The sequence below is a fragment of the Anastrepha obliqua genome, chromosome 5 (genome assembly GCF_027943255.1).
Source record: "Anastrepha obliqua isolate idAnaObli1 chromosome 5, idAnaObli1_1.0, whole genome shotgun sequence".
NCBI classification, from domain to species: domain Eukaryota; kingdom Metazoa; phylum Arthropoda; class Insecta; order Diptera; family Tephritidae; genus Anastrepha; species Anastrepha obliqua.
This window is the reverse complement of record NC_072896.1, coordinates 23,806,215-23,818,676: the sequence shown is the minus strand read 5'-3', so window position 1 is coordinate 23,818,676 and position 12,462 is coordinate 23,806,215. Positions and strand designations below refer to the sequence as shown.

At 41.1% G+C, this 12,462-nt stretch overlaps 1 protein-coding gene across 2 annotated transcripts in view; it reads left to right on the top strand.

Annotated features, from left to right (window-relative positions):
* The window catches only part of LOC129249117 (B-cell CLL/lymphoma 6 member B protein), a 91,014-nt gene that overhangs the window by 62,004 nt on the left and 16,548 nt on the right, over positions 1-12,462 (top strand). The gene's annotated exons all lie outside the window — the stretch shown is intronic.

Here is a 12,462-nt window from a genome sequence, read left to right as displayed (position 1 = left end):
TGTAGGCAGCTAGTTGGACTGATCGCGGGCCACTTTCTATGGGCGAATCACCTGAAAAAGGTAGGCATCTCAGGCAGTGCGCTCTGCCCTGCTTGTGGAGAGGAGGATGGGACGGCGGACCACTTTCTGCGCGTCTGCTCGGCCTTCGCTCGAGTCAGGCTTGCGGTCTTTGGCATTGGCAGATCTACTCAGATTTCTTCGGAGGTCGGGTAGATTTAAAGAAAATTAAAAAGGGAACCCGAGTACAATGGATTTAATTCTGTCTGAGTGCTAAGAGACTTGAGGGCTAAGAGGCTTGAGGGCTGCGAGACTTGCTAGTCTGTCACCACAAAAAACATATACAGGGTTTGATTGAAAAGTAATGAGCCTTCCCGCGCGGAGCGTCTGCCAAGCGATCAACCGAATCGGCTGGTGGGGGAAAATGATCGTTGTACCTTCCCCTTCTACTAGAAGCCGGTCCCAGTTCGCTGGCAACAGCGGTGCAGTCAACATCGCTCCGCGCGTGAAAGCTATTTTAAAAGTGTGTTAGGATTTTGCAGTGGCGACAATGCAGCGATCGTTGGAGCAACGTTACTCGATCAAATTTTGCGTAAAGCTAAACAAAACGAGTATCGAAACCATTGGGCTACTCAAGGAGGCTTACGGAGACCAATCTCTGTCCAGTGCCCAGGTAAAACGGTGGCACAAGTCGTTCAAGGAAGGCCGGGAGGACGTCGAAGACGAACAGCGATCTGGAAGGCCTTCGACGACGCAAACAGACAAAGATGTGAACCGGGTTCGTGATTTTTTGAACATTGACCGTCGTGCTAGTCTACGTGAGATCAGTGAAGAGTTAAATTTCGGCTGAAAAACTGCGTCGCCCGGGTTCGCCCCGACCTCGCCAACAATTGGACCCTTCATCACGACAATTCGCCGACGCAAACCGCCTCCTCTGCACCTCTGCATTGGCCAAGGTGGGGGTTACGGTGCTTCCCCACCCTACAGCCCAGACCTGTCCCCTGCGGACTTCTTCTTGTTCCCGCGGCTGAAAAGAAAGCTGAAGGGGAGGCGTTTCGACTCCATCGAGGCGATCCAAAAAACTGTGACAGTCGAATTGAACGCGATTCCGGCGGATGAGTTTAAAAAATGTTTCCTGCAGTGGAAGGACCGCTACCAACGGTGTATTGACGCTCAAGGGTCCTATTTGGAAGAATATTAGTTATGTAAGTCAAAAGGTTTAATAAAACTGCTTAAAAAATAAAGTTTCATTACTTTTCAATCAAACCCTGTATTGGTTCTACAGACTTATATTCGGCCAATGACTGATCCCAAAAATTTATGAAGAATGTTTGCAATGTCACAACAACAACAACTTTGCAAGGTTAGGTTCCGATTAGATCGAACGTTTTTGGGCGCCTCCGATGGAACATTTTTAGATGTTCCCAACGTTATATTAGCTTGAAAATCAGTAAAAGAGTCAAAATGGAAGACTTGAATATTCTCGAGCGCATTACTCTACCGGGGGATATCGATTAGCTTAGATAAGACGAGCTTTCGCGGTAGCGACGAAGGCTCATTGTGTTGCAAAAGCAAAATTTATGGCATCGTAGCCCTACCTTTATAATCTTTAGGCATATCCAAAAAGACTCAACAGAGAGTAAGAGTCAAAATTGTTCAGTTCTACGAAGAAGTTATTTTCCAGGAATCTGAAGCTCTTTTCTCGAAGTTCTTTTTTCGAAGCGCTCGTTTCTCGAAGGCATTCAAACTGCATGTAATGAATGGGCTCTACCGCTTACTCATTTCTACAGCTTCAATAGAAGTGGTTACGAAGTGAGCCAAGCTTGACGGTTATATGGCTAAGAGTCTCGCAGTACGTAGTACTCCCGAGAGAAGTTGTATAGATTTTTTGAGAACTCCAGGAAATTCTATTTATTCAATCTTCATGATGAAAGCCATACTCTACAGATGTCCAAATAAATACACCTAATGTTAGTAGTTGGTTAGCCTTCTAGCCTTCTTCTCAAACCACTCAGCGCACTATGGGCTGCGAACTTCAAAAGTAGCCAAAATTCAAAATCGTATCGTATCGAGTTGAAACTTGGTACTTGGGGGTTTTCGGGGCTGCTAATTACGAATCTGAAATCAAATTTTCGAAATTCAAATGGCGGACCAAATATGGTGGACACATTTTTGAAAATCCTTCAGATCGGCACAGAACTGCGGGCGGTTTTTTGAGATCGCTTGTTACGAATTTGGAGGATGATATTTAAATAAATCTTTAAAAACCATATAGTCTTTCAGACTTTGTACAAAATTTATAAAAATTCGTTAAATTTTCATCAAAATTTAAAAAAATTCGTTAAACTTTCATCAAAATTTCCAACTTTATAATCAGAATTTCTGTAAAAATTTCAGGCTTGCATTTTATAGCTCAATATATTTTGGTAAAATGCAAGTTTCAAGTAGGTCAAATATTACACTGATTTTTGGAAATTTTTTTCGGTCGCGGTCATGTGCATTTTTTCCATGTAATGCCTACTCCACATTTCTTCTATATGAAAAAAAAAACACTTAACACCGTCAGCAGGAAAATTTGTCAAAAATCAACGTGATTTTTTAATGACTTGGAACTTGCACTTTACTAAAATTTATTGAGATATTCAAAGCAAACCTAAAATTTTTCTAAAATCCCTGAGTAAAAAGTTTGGAATTTTGATGAAATTTTGCACGAAGTTCGAAACTTTGCTTTATTTGGCCATTGTTCTAGTATGAACTGCATTTGTATAAAAAATAATTTTAATTACCATACAAAAAACTTAAAAAAAATAACTGAAATACTGCGCCGATACGGAATTTCTAAATCTCTTGCGATGTTTGGTTTCATTCGGTGGAATAGCTCGAAGTTCTCATACCCATACATTTTAAAAATGATTTACCCCTCTTTTGTATGTTCTCACCCTGAGTATGCCATTATTGTTTAGTGACCTTCTCAACAATTCTAAGAAAATTCGAAAGGTTTTCCCTTTTTTAAGTGTGGTCTGCGGTCTTTACCATTTACTGAGCCTCTTCCGTCATATATTGCTCGTTTATTTCTTTTAATTCTCGAACCTCTAGCAGGCAGAAGACCTATTCTCTCCTTTACTTTCGCATGTGGCATTATAGAGGGAGATACTGACTGTACTGCCCTTCCGAAAAAATTAATTTAAATATTCCAAGAACCTGAGCCGAAGGCCCTGGCAGCCAGTGTTCCTTTTTTCGCTGTGCAATAACAATTGTATTGTTGTTTCTCATTTTTATAAATAAATAAAAAAAAATATTCCAAGAAGAGAACTTCGAAATTTCTACAATAAAAAAACGAATTCGCTCACCATCCATATAATGGTGACATTCAAAGTTGAAAAAAGCGAATTTCTGGGAATAACGGAGGAGATTTAGTGTAAAATACTTTAGTAGAAATACCTACAATACAACAAAATTTCGAAAAATGTGACGGACACTGCCAACTTTCTCGTGAATAAATGAAAACTGTGCGCATTGTTTAAATAGACTTTAAGTTGATTTAATTTATTTCCCTCAATTTGCAGGGAGCTCTTATACCGAGTCTCCTCTCTTTTTTGTTGGTAAAATCAATTTAAAGCAAAAATTGAAAAATCCACTAATGGTTGGCAAGCAACGTGAGCACTCATAACATATTCACATAAACATATACATGTATGTAAGTCTGTTGCAAAACGTGCTCTCCTCCCTTCGAACAATTCTTAAAAACGAAAGCATTATCAAGAAATGAACGCCATTGCCATTCTAATCACAAACAAACACATGCACATTCTAACACAACACACATATGTAGGTATATATGTATATGTAATAAGCGCATTGGTGTGTATTGGGGCCAACGGCACCACAGTGTCACATCAACAACCAACAAAATCGGCAACGACGACTATCAATGCCAGAGATAAAAATCTGAGCTGCACTGGAAAATTGTGTCGTGGAAATAAATGCACACATACAGACGTATTATAATTGATTTCAGCTAACACTCGCTGTTATACCCACATAGTGAGTGTGCTACTACAAAAGCGGTTATCGCTTACCGAATGAGTGAGTGTGTAAGTGCGCCAACGACATACTGAGCGCGCAATCACAGCCAACCAATGAAAAATTTAGTCAAGGGATTTTGATTTTCTATTTTATTCTTGGAAATTTACGCTCCTACTACACATAAGCACACAAATACACACACTTGCAGACTTGCATAAATGCACCCGCTCAAATGCTCTCAAATAAGCGCGCGCGCGCGCCAATCGAGCAACAGAGTATGATATGGTATTTGTAAAGCTTCGTTTTTGTTGTAATGGCGCAGTCAGAGAGAACACACCCCATTTGCGCTCACAGGAATCACTGCGCGCTCCACCACACTTCTCCATCTAACACACAAGCGCTCACGTTGTGCCGATAGCAGAGGAGGTGGCGTTGGCACATGCTATTACAACGTACACATACACACACACACATGCACATGCATATACATATATAGTATACTGGCAGCGACGATGGCAACGACGACGACCTCTGGCAGCCATTTCCTGCACTAACGCTACAACAACAACAACAACAACAACAACAACGAACGAACAATAGCATGAAATTTTGGTTCCTGCGCGTTGGCGCTGCCATTTTGGGTACTATTGACTGCTAATCTGAGCCAACAACATCGAATAGCGGCAAGTAAGGTGAGCAGTGAGAGAAGTGGAGTAGCGCTTGCACTGGAAATGGTTGCCTCAAGTTTGCGCAAACAAACTAGACATACATTGATGAAAAGCAGCTGTTGGCGCTGCGTCTGACACCACCAAAGAAATGCGGAACAGATATCAGTAATGAAAATTGCAACAACATCAGTTGAATGGGACTTTTACAGCAGCAACAACAACAACAACAGCAACAAGAATATGAACACTTCCGTAAATCAGTTTAACAAATGGCAGAGATAATAACTTTAACGCTGAGCGTTTAACGGTACAAAAGCAATTGGCGGCGGCTGTGTGCCGACGCAAAGTAGAAGAACGAACCTGTCAGTGTAGTGTTTTTGTAGTTGCACTTGTATGTATTGGAAATGGCAAGTGAGTGTTGGCTGTCTGCATTGCTGAGAAAGCAAACAATATTTAGCCGCCAGACATTTTTATCGTTTTTGTCTTCGATTGCTTTTTGTCCATTTTTTCTTACATTCTCAACCTTCTGCTTCTGCTATCCATCGGTTACTCTCCATCAGCCTTTATGCTTGACTCGTGGATTTGATGCCGTCAGCGCAGGTCATGCATGCATTTACATTCAGATTTAACCGATGGCGCGGAGTTTTTTTCCTCTTTTGGTTCTTTTGGTTCTTTCCGCGTTGAGTATTGAAATATTTTTAGTCATCACTTCTTTCCCTTCTCCCCGCACTCTTAGTTGCGTATTCTGCTGCTTATGGCTATTTTGCACACACGCATGTACGTGCAGGCTCTTTCCTATGTACGTGCCATTAACTGCGATGGTATGTTGGCGGCGTTGCGGCTAAAACGGTAACAAATGTATGTATGAATTTTCTGATTTCCGCTTACGTACGCACACAGATTTATTTATGACAGCGTGCTGATAGAGAAAATCAATATCCTCTGGCATTCGATTCGGTGAGAGTGTTGATGGGAGGAAGCTGTGACTACATTTAATGAAAACTTGTCAGTGTTTAAAAGGATTCTAGCAAAGTGGTGAGCATAAATTCCGTAAATAAGACATGAAAGTTTAAAGTATTATAATTTTTTGATTAACCCGAAATATCCATGGCCATATGGCTTATACACATACATAGGGATGTATGTTGAGTTTTTTTTTTTTTTTTTTTTTGTTTTTGTTGTTCTAAGTAAAATCCATTTAGTGAGGTCCAAGTATAGCAGCAAATTCTTTATTATTCTCGATGTCTGAGATTTCATTAATTTGCTGCAGGAAAGGCTTACCAAAGGAGCGGAGTCGTGCCCTAGCTAGCCCTGGTCGTTCACATAAGTAGTAGAAAAGACTTTCCTTCGCACCTTCTGCTTGACAGCTCCTGCAGATAGGATTGAAAGGTAGATTGAGTCTAGTTGCATGATCCCCTACTTTCCAATGGCCTGTAAGGGTTGCAGTGATGCGTGAGATGTTTGGCCGGGAGCATCCTAACAGATCATTCGTCCTTTGGATTTTGTATGACGGCCATGTGTTTTTTGTTGTAATACATGTAGCTAGTTGCTTCCATCTTCTTTCGGCTAAAGCATGATAGTGTGAAGCAATCGATGCTTTTAATGTGTTGAGTGGGCTGAAGACTGCCACCGCCTCTGCTATTTCTAGTGTCGAGCCTTTTCTTGCTAGCTCATCCGCTATCTCATTACCCAGTATGTTCCTGTGACCGGGAACCCATATCAGAGTGACTTCAAGCCAATGACTGAGCAATTCCAGCTCCTCTCTACACTGTAAGACTAGTTTGGATGAAATGGAGTTGGAGTCCAAGGCCTTTATAGCTGCTTGACTGTCTGAGACGATAGCTACTCTTGCACCAACTTCCTTGTAGAGTTTTAGTGATTTGCATGCTTCTCTGATCGCTAACAGTTCTGCCTGGAACACGCTGGCATAGTCAAGAAGACGAATTGACTGGGATAGGTTGAGTGGCTCCGAATGGAAGCCAGCTCCCACACCACAGTTCATCTTAGAACCGTCTGTATAGATTTCGATATCGTATCTTCCAATCACCTTCCCTTTGCTCCATTCGGCTCTCGGTGGAAAACGTACCGTAAAGCCTTTCTTGAAGTTTAGGTCGGGGGTCTGATCTGTTTTTTTAGCAGTGAGGGTCCCTGTAGGAGGATCTTACTGTGACCGTACGACCTTGTTGTCCAGCTTCCTATGTCTCTGAGTCTCACCGCGCTGCAAGTAGCTATTGTTTTAATGTGTAGATCTAATGGTAGCAGATGAGTTAGTACATTGAGCGCTTCAATAGCACTGGTGCTAAGCGCTCCTGTAGTTAAGATACACGCTGTTCTTTGTATCTTGTTCAGCTTAGTTTTGTTGTATTTCGCATTTGTTAGTATTGGCCTTACAATGGCTGTATAGGACCAATTGGATAGTTTTTTTGGAGACCCCATTTTTTCCCCAACATTCTCTTACACGTGTAAAGTGCTATATTCGCATTCTTTACCCGGTACTCTACGTTGGACTTCCAGTTTGGGATCTAGGATAACACCTAGGTATTTTGCCTGTTGGGTTAGTGTGAGACTGACGCCGTTTAGTTTTTGGAGGTTAAAGCTTGGTACCTTGGTTTTCTTGGTGAATAGCATCAGTTCAGTTTTTTTCGGGTTTACACTTAAGGGGGGGGTAGGGTCACAAAATCGAAATTTTTTTTCTTCACTCATCTTATAGTAAATCATTTCAAGAATGTTGTGTCAAAATTTTAAGTGGATCGGAGCAGAACTCTCAAAGTTATAGCCTTTGTAGGCACTCTACCTCGAATGCGGAGCATCGATAATTTTTCAGAGTCATTTTTTCAAACGCGTTTTTCCCGAAACGACTTCTTAAAAGTCGGTGCCAATCACAACTCCGAAACTATTCAACCGATTCTTTTCAAATTTGGCACACGTTTTCTAAATCAAAAATACCTCCCCCCTACACTGTTTTTTTTCATTTTTTTTTTAAGGTTGTTTTTCACTTACAAATATGGCGAAATTTTTCGCTAAAAATGCTCGTTTTACGTTTTTTTGCTACCAAAACTACAAAAATTAAAAAAAAAAAAATTTATTAATGTAGGGGGGAGCATTACGTCATACTTTAACTGAAAAATTCGACTTTTTTAGTTTCAGATGATTCTACGACGAATGCCGATTGGCACCGCAGAGCACCTCTCGAAAAACATATCTCCAAAAAAACTCTGTCATGGGCTTATTTGTCAATATTTTATTATTAATATTTTTTAAAAACTTATTGAAAAGATGTACAATAACATGCAACTGATTTTATTAAAGTATCTTAAGCCATATTTCTGTAAAAAATTCAAAAAAAAAGTGTTTTTTTTTTTAGCGCTAAACCCTACCCCGCCCTTAAACTACAGTCCGTGGCCCAATTGCTGAGTAATACCAGAGCTCCTTCCATAATCCCACTGATTGTGGTTGGAAATATTCCTGAGATCATCTGGACTATGTCGTCCGCGTACGCCACTACTTTAATTCCCCTTCTGTTGAAATTGGTAAAGATGTTGTTAGCGACTAGTAACCACAGCAGAGGGGATAAGACTCCTCCCTGAGGGGTTCCCCTGTTGACAGAGCGTTTTACCGTGCTGCTGCCTACCTTACAGATGATTATTCTAGTTTTAAACATGTTCTCTATCCATTCGCTGAGACCTATGTCTATGCCTAACATATTAAGAGCATCGATTATGGATCTTGTGCTAGCATTGTTGAACGCCCCCTCTATGTCGAGAAAAGCGACTAGTGAGTATTGTTTGTATTCTATGCTCCTCTCAATCGCACTAACAACCTCATGAAGAGCTGTCCTTGTGTTCCTTTGAGGTAGGCATGTTGAGATGGTGAAATCATTGTGTCTGTAATCTTCTCCCGGTGTCATGTTAACGAAGTAAAAATAGCACAATTAGTTTTGTATTTGTATATGTCAAAGTTTGGGCTTCCAAACCTCTATTCGCCACAGGCTTTACCATTTTCTTTCCATAAAAGCAAAAGGAGATTGCACTCTAAGCGAAAAAAAATAAAACGTGAAGTCTAATCAGCCGCCGAAATTCACTCCAAAGTCGTATGTCTATTAAAGTATTGAAAGGTACGCAAAAATAAGAGATAAAAACTGAAGAATATGAGAAAAAATATTTTGAAATGGCATAAGGTTTGTTCTTTCTAAATTTTTATAGAACATTTTAACCTTTCAACTGTCTTTTTCATGAACTTTCATGCAACTGTCCTTAAAGAAGGGCCAAAAACACCCTTTTAAGTAGAAGCTAGAAGGTTAGAATATTAAAATAAAAAAATTTCGGTAAATTCTGCCAACTATAGGTGTCTAAAGGATAGTATCATATACGAGGTGTGTTCAAAAAGTATTGCGAATTATGAGTTTTTTCAAAAATTATTTATTTATTCTTTAATATCTATTTTGTCCCCTTCAAAGTAATCCCGATGAGATATTATGCACTTGTGCCAACGTTTTTTCCAATCTTCGAAGCACTTCAAAAAATCATTTTTTTTATCTTGTTCAGCTCCTCGACGTGGTCTTTATCTCGTCAATCGTAGCGTAGCATCATCCTTTCATGGGCCTCTTCAGTTTCGGAAACAAGAAAAAGTCACAGGGGCCAGATCTGGGGAATACGGTGGCTGTGGCATCATAAGTGTGTTGTTTTTGGCCAAAAAGTCGCGCACAAGCAACGATGTATGCGCAGGGGCGTTATCGTGATGCAAGAGCCAATTTTTGTTCTTCCTCAAATTCGGGCGTTTCTGGCGGATTGGCGGATTGCTTCGCGCAAATTGGCATTACTTGCAGGTAGTATTCCTTATTGAGCGTTTTACCCTGTGGCAAGTACTCATGAAGCACAACGACCCTGCAATCGAAGAAAACGGTAAGCAAAACTTTAACATTCGACCGAACTTGGCGCGCTTTTTTCGGTCTTGGTTCGTGCGGTAGCTTCCATTGAGATGATTGAGCTTTGGTTTCCACGTCATAACCATTAACCCATGATTCGTCACCAGTTATGACAGTCTGGAGCAAATTTGGGTCGTCCCGGACAGAGCCCAACATCTCATTAGCAATGTTCATGCGATGCTGCTTTTGGTCGAAATTGAGCAGTTTTGGTACGAACGTCCCGTCTCATGCCCAAATCATTGGGAAAAATCGAATGGCACGTGCCAATCGATATGTCTAGGTCCTCAGCAATTTCTCTAATGGTGATTCGACGATTGGCCAATACCATTTTCTTCACTTCATCACTTCAATTTTTTCGTCTGTTGTTGAAGAGCTTGGTCGTCCGGCACGCTTTTCGTCGTTCACATCTTTTCGGCCTTCTGAAAACATTTTGTACCACCGATAAACGTTGCTTTGGTCCAAAGTAGCTTCTCCGCATGACTCAGTCAGCATTCGGAATGCATCCGCGCAGTTAATTTCGGTTTTCACAAAAAATTTCATACAGGTTCTTTGATCCATGTTTTTGAATAGGTAAAAATCGAAGACGAGCTGAAACACGTGCAAGCAAAGAAGCTGTCAGGAATTAAGTGAACATGGCCGAGCTCGTCGGCATGAGTGAGAGACAAGAGTACCAACATATCGCCAATAAAAAATAAAAATTCGAGTATACGTAACCTGCGAAAATTCGAAAATTTGCGATACTTTTTGAACACACCTCGTATGTGATCAATGTGCACAGGTCTTTGAAAAGTCCGGCTTTCCATTACTTTTGCGACCACACCTGCGTTATCCTTAAGAGTTTAAATTTACAAAAATCAGCAAATAAGTTCAGTCAAATAGTTTGAATGCTTAGACAGGCTGGTTATAGAAGTTTATAAAGCCTTTTTGAGCGCAATGAAGTCATCGAATATTCGCCATGAATGTAGGAGGAATGGGTGTTACATGGGTAGATTTAATGCGGTATGTGAATAGGTGGTTCGTGTCGTCCGGGGTACCTTTACATGCTGAACAGATGTACATATGTTAAGCTGGCCGGGGTTAATTCTGCATAAGTAGGATTGCAACCGGATGCAATATGCGGAGCGTAATTGTGACAGAGTAACACGGGCTCCGAGCTGAAGCTCTTCGCCTGCCACGGGTGGTTGTTGGACCTCTATGACGGCATTCGGAGAGCGGAAGTTGATAAAGTCGTACGAAACTCCCGGCGAATGTCGTTAATAGCCTGCCCGTATACTGGGCGGCCCAAAGGCTATCGAGTATAGCACTGGATCTTGTTAGTTAAGTGATGTGGATGCCTTCTGATGTGCTTAGAAGTAGGCTCCGCCTCCAGCAAGTGCCTACTGGGGTGACTCCAACAGCGACTGCTTTATGAGTGTTATGTGTTATGTTCTTTGATTGGAAGCTTGGATGCTTCGCTAGATAAATGTTTATCGGAGGCATCAAATCGTCACCCTGATGGAAAATTTTGGCAGGTCTGCAGCTTAATACACTGCGTATCAGTAGTTTCTGGCGTCCAGATAGGTGCTGCTTAATTAAGAACTGAACAGTCAATTGCCCTAAATTTCGCCAGCAGCATTTCTGTTTTTTTGCCAAAAGTGCTACCGGTTAGTGAGTGGACCTTGTTGCAGTTTTGGGCTTTTACGATTACTATATGATGGTTGTGGTTGCATGCGCTAATAAGTAGAGCAAATTATCGAAAGTGATCCCCAGTAATTTGTGGTTATTTACAGTCGGTATTGGTATTCCATCGACTTTGGCTTCCAGCGATAGTTGGACGCTCTTCGCTTAAGATGTGCATAGACGCCACTTGGAATTTAGTGGGACAAAGATAAGAATTGCTTGAAATGAAGAAGTGAGAAAGAATATATCGTTCGTCCACTTTTAGAACAAGCCATCGATGCCATTGTCGGACGCCAATACCGAACAGTTGATAGCGTATGGGACCGAAGAAACTGCCTCTTTTGGTTGGGGATATTTCGAAATTTCGAAGTTGAAAAGCAAGGGGAAAGGGCACCATCCTGCGTCACCTCTTGCTTTATTCTCCTCTGCTTTAAGATTCGATCTCGAAATATTTATGATGAGTGTCGACTATACAGGTAATTTTCGAACGACCTCTCCAGTACCTTTGTGAGAGTAGATGGAACAATAGTAGCGTGGCATCGAAAGCCACGAAAGTAGCGAGGATCCAACGCTACTAGAACTCTTCACTCGCAAGGACGGTTCTGGTTATGCCCGCGGCTTAACTGCGTTATTATGACTTTAAGCGGTGAGTTTGTGCTTTACAGGAACTATGTTTAGGTGTTACAGACGTCAGATCTTACGTAAAGACCGGAAGTGGAAGGGCTGCAAGCGTCTGCACTAGTGAAGGCCTGGTAACTGTTGTTGCTCTTTTCTGTGCCCATCCTAAGGCGTCAAAAAGGCCTTCAAATAAAAACAGAAATATTATCATTAAACTTGGTTTCGTTGAATATATTTTGCTTGGATGCAAATAAAATTAAGCTGGAGGAGTTAAATCTGGTGTGCTTCGAAGCCTCACAAGTGCCAGTCAGCTCTTTGGACCATGGAGCTCTTTGAACGGGTGGATTGTCATGCAAAGGAAGCACGTTTCGAGTCTAATTCCTCATTGTTTTTCGTGAATGGCACCTCTTAATTACTCCAAAGCTTAGTGAAATATTCACCCACAATATTCACACTTTTTCTTTACATTTATCTAATGAAATGCGTTCTGAATCCTAAAAAATACTAGTTACAATTTTTCCAGTGGATTGAAACTCCTCGCACTTTTTAGGCGGTGATTAACTTGCACTG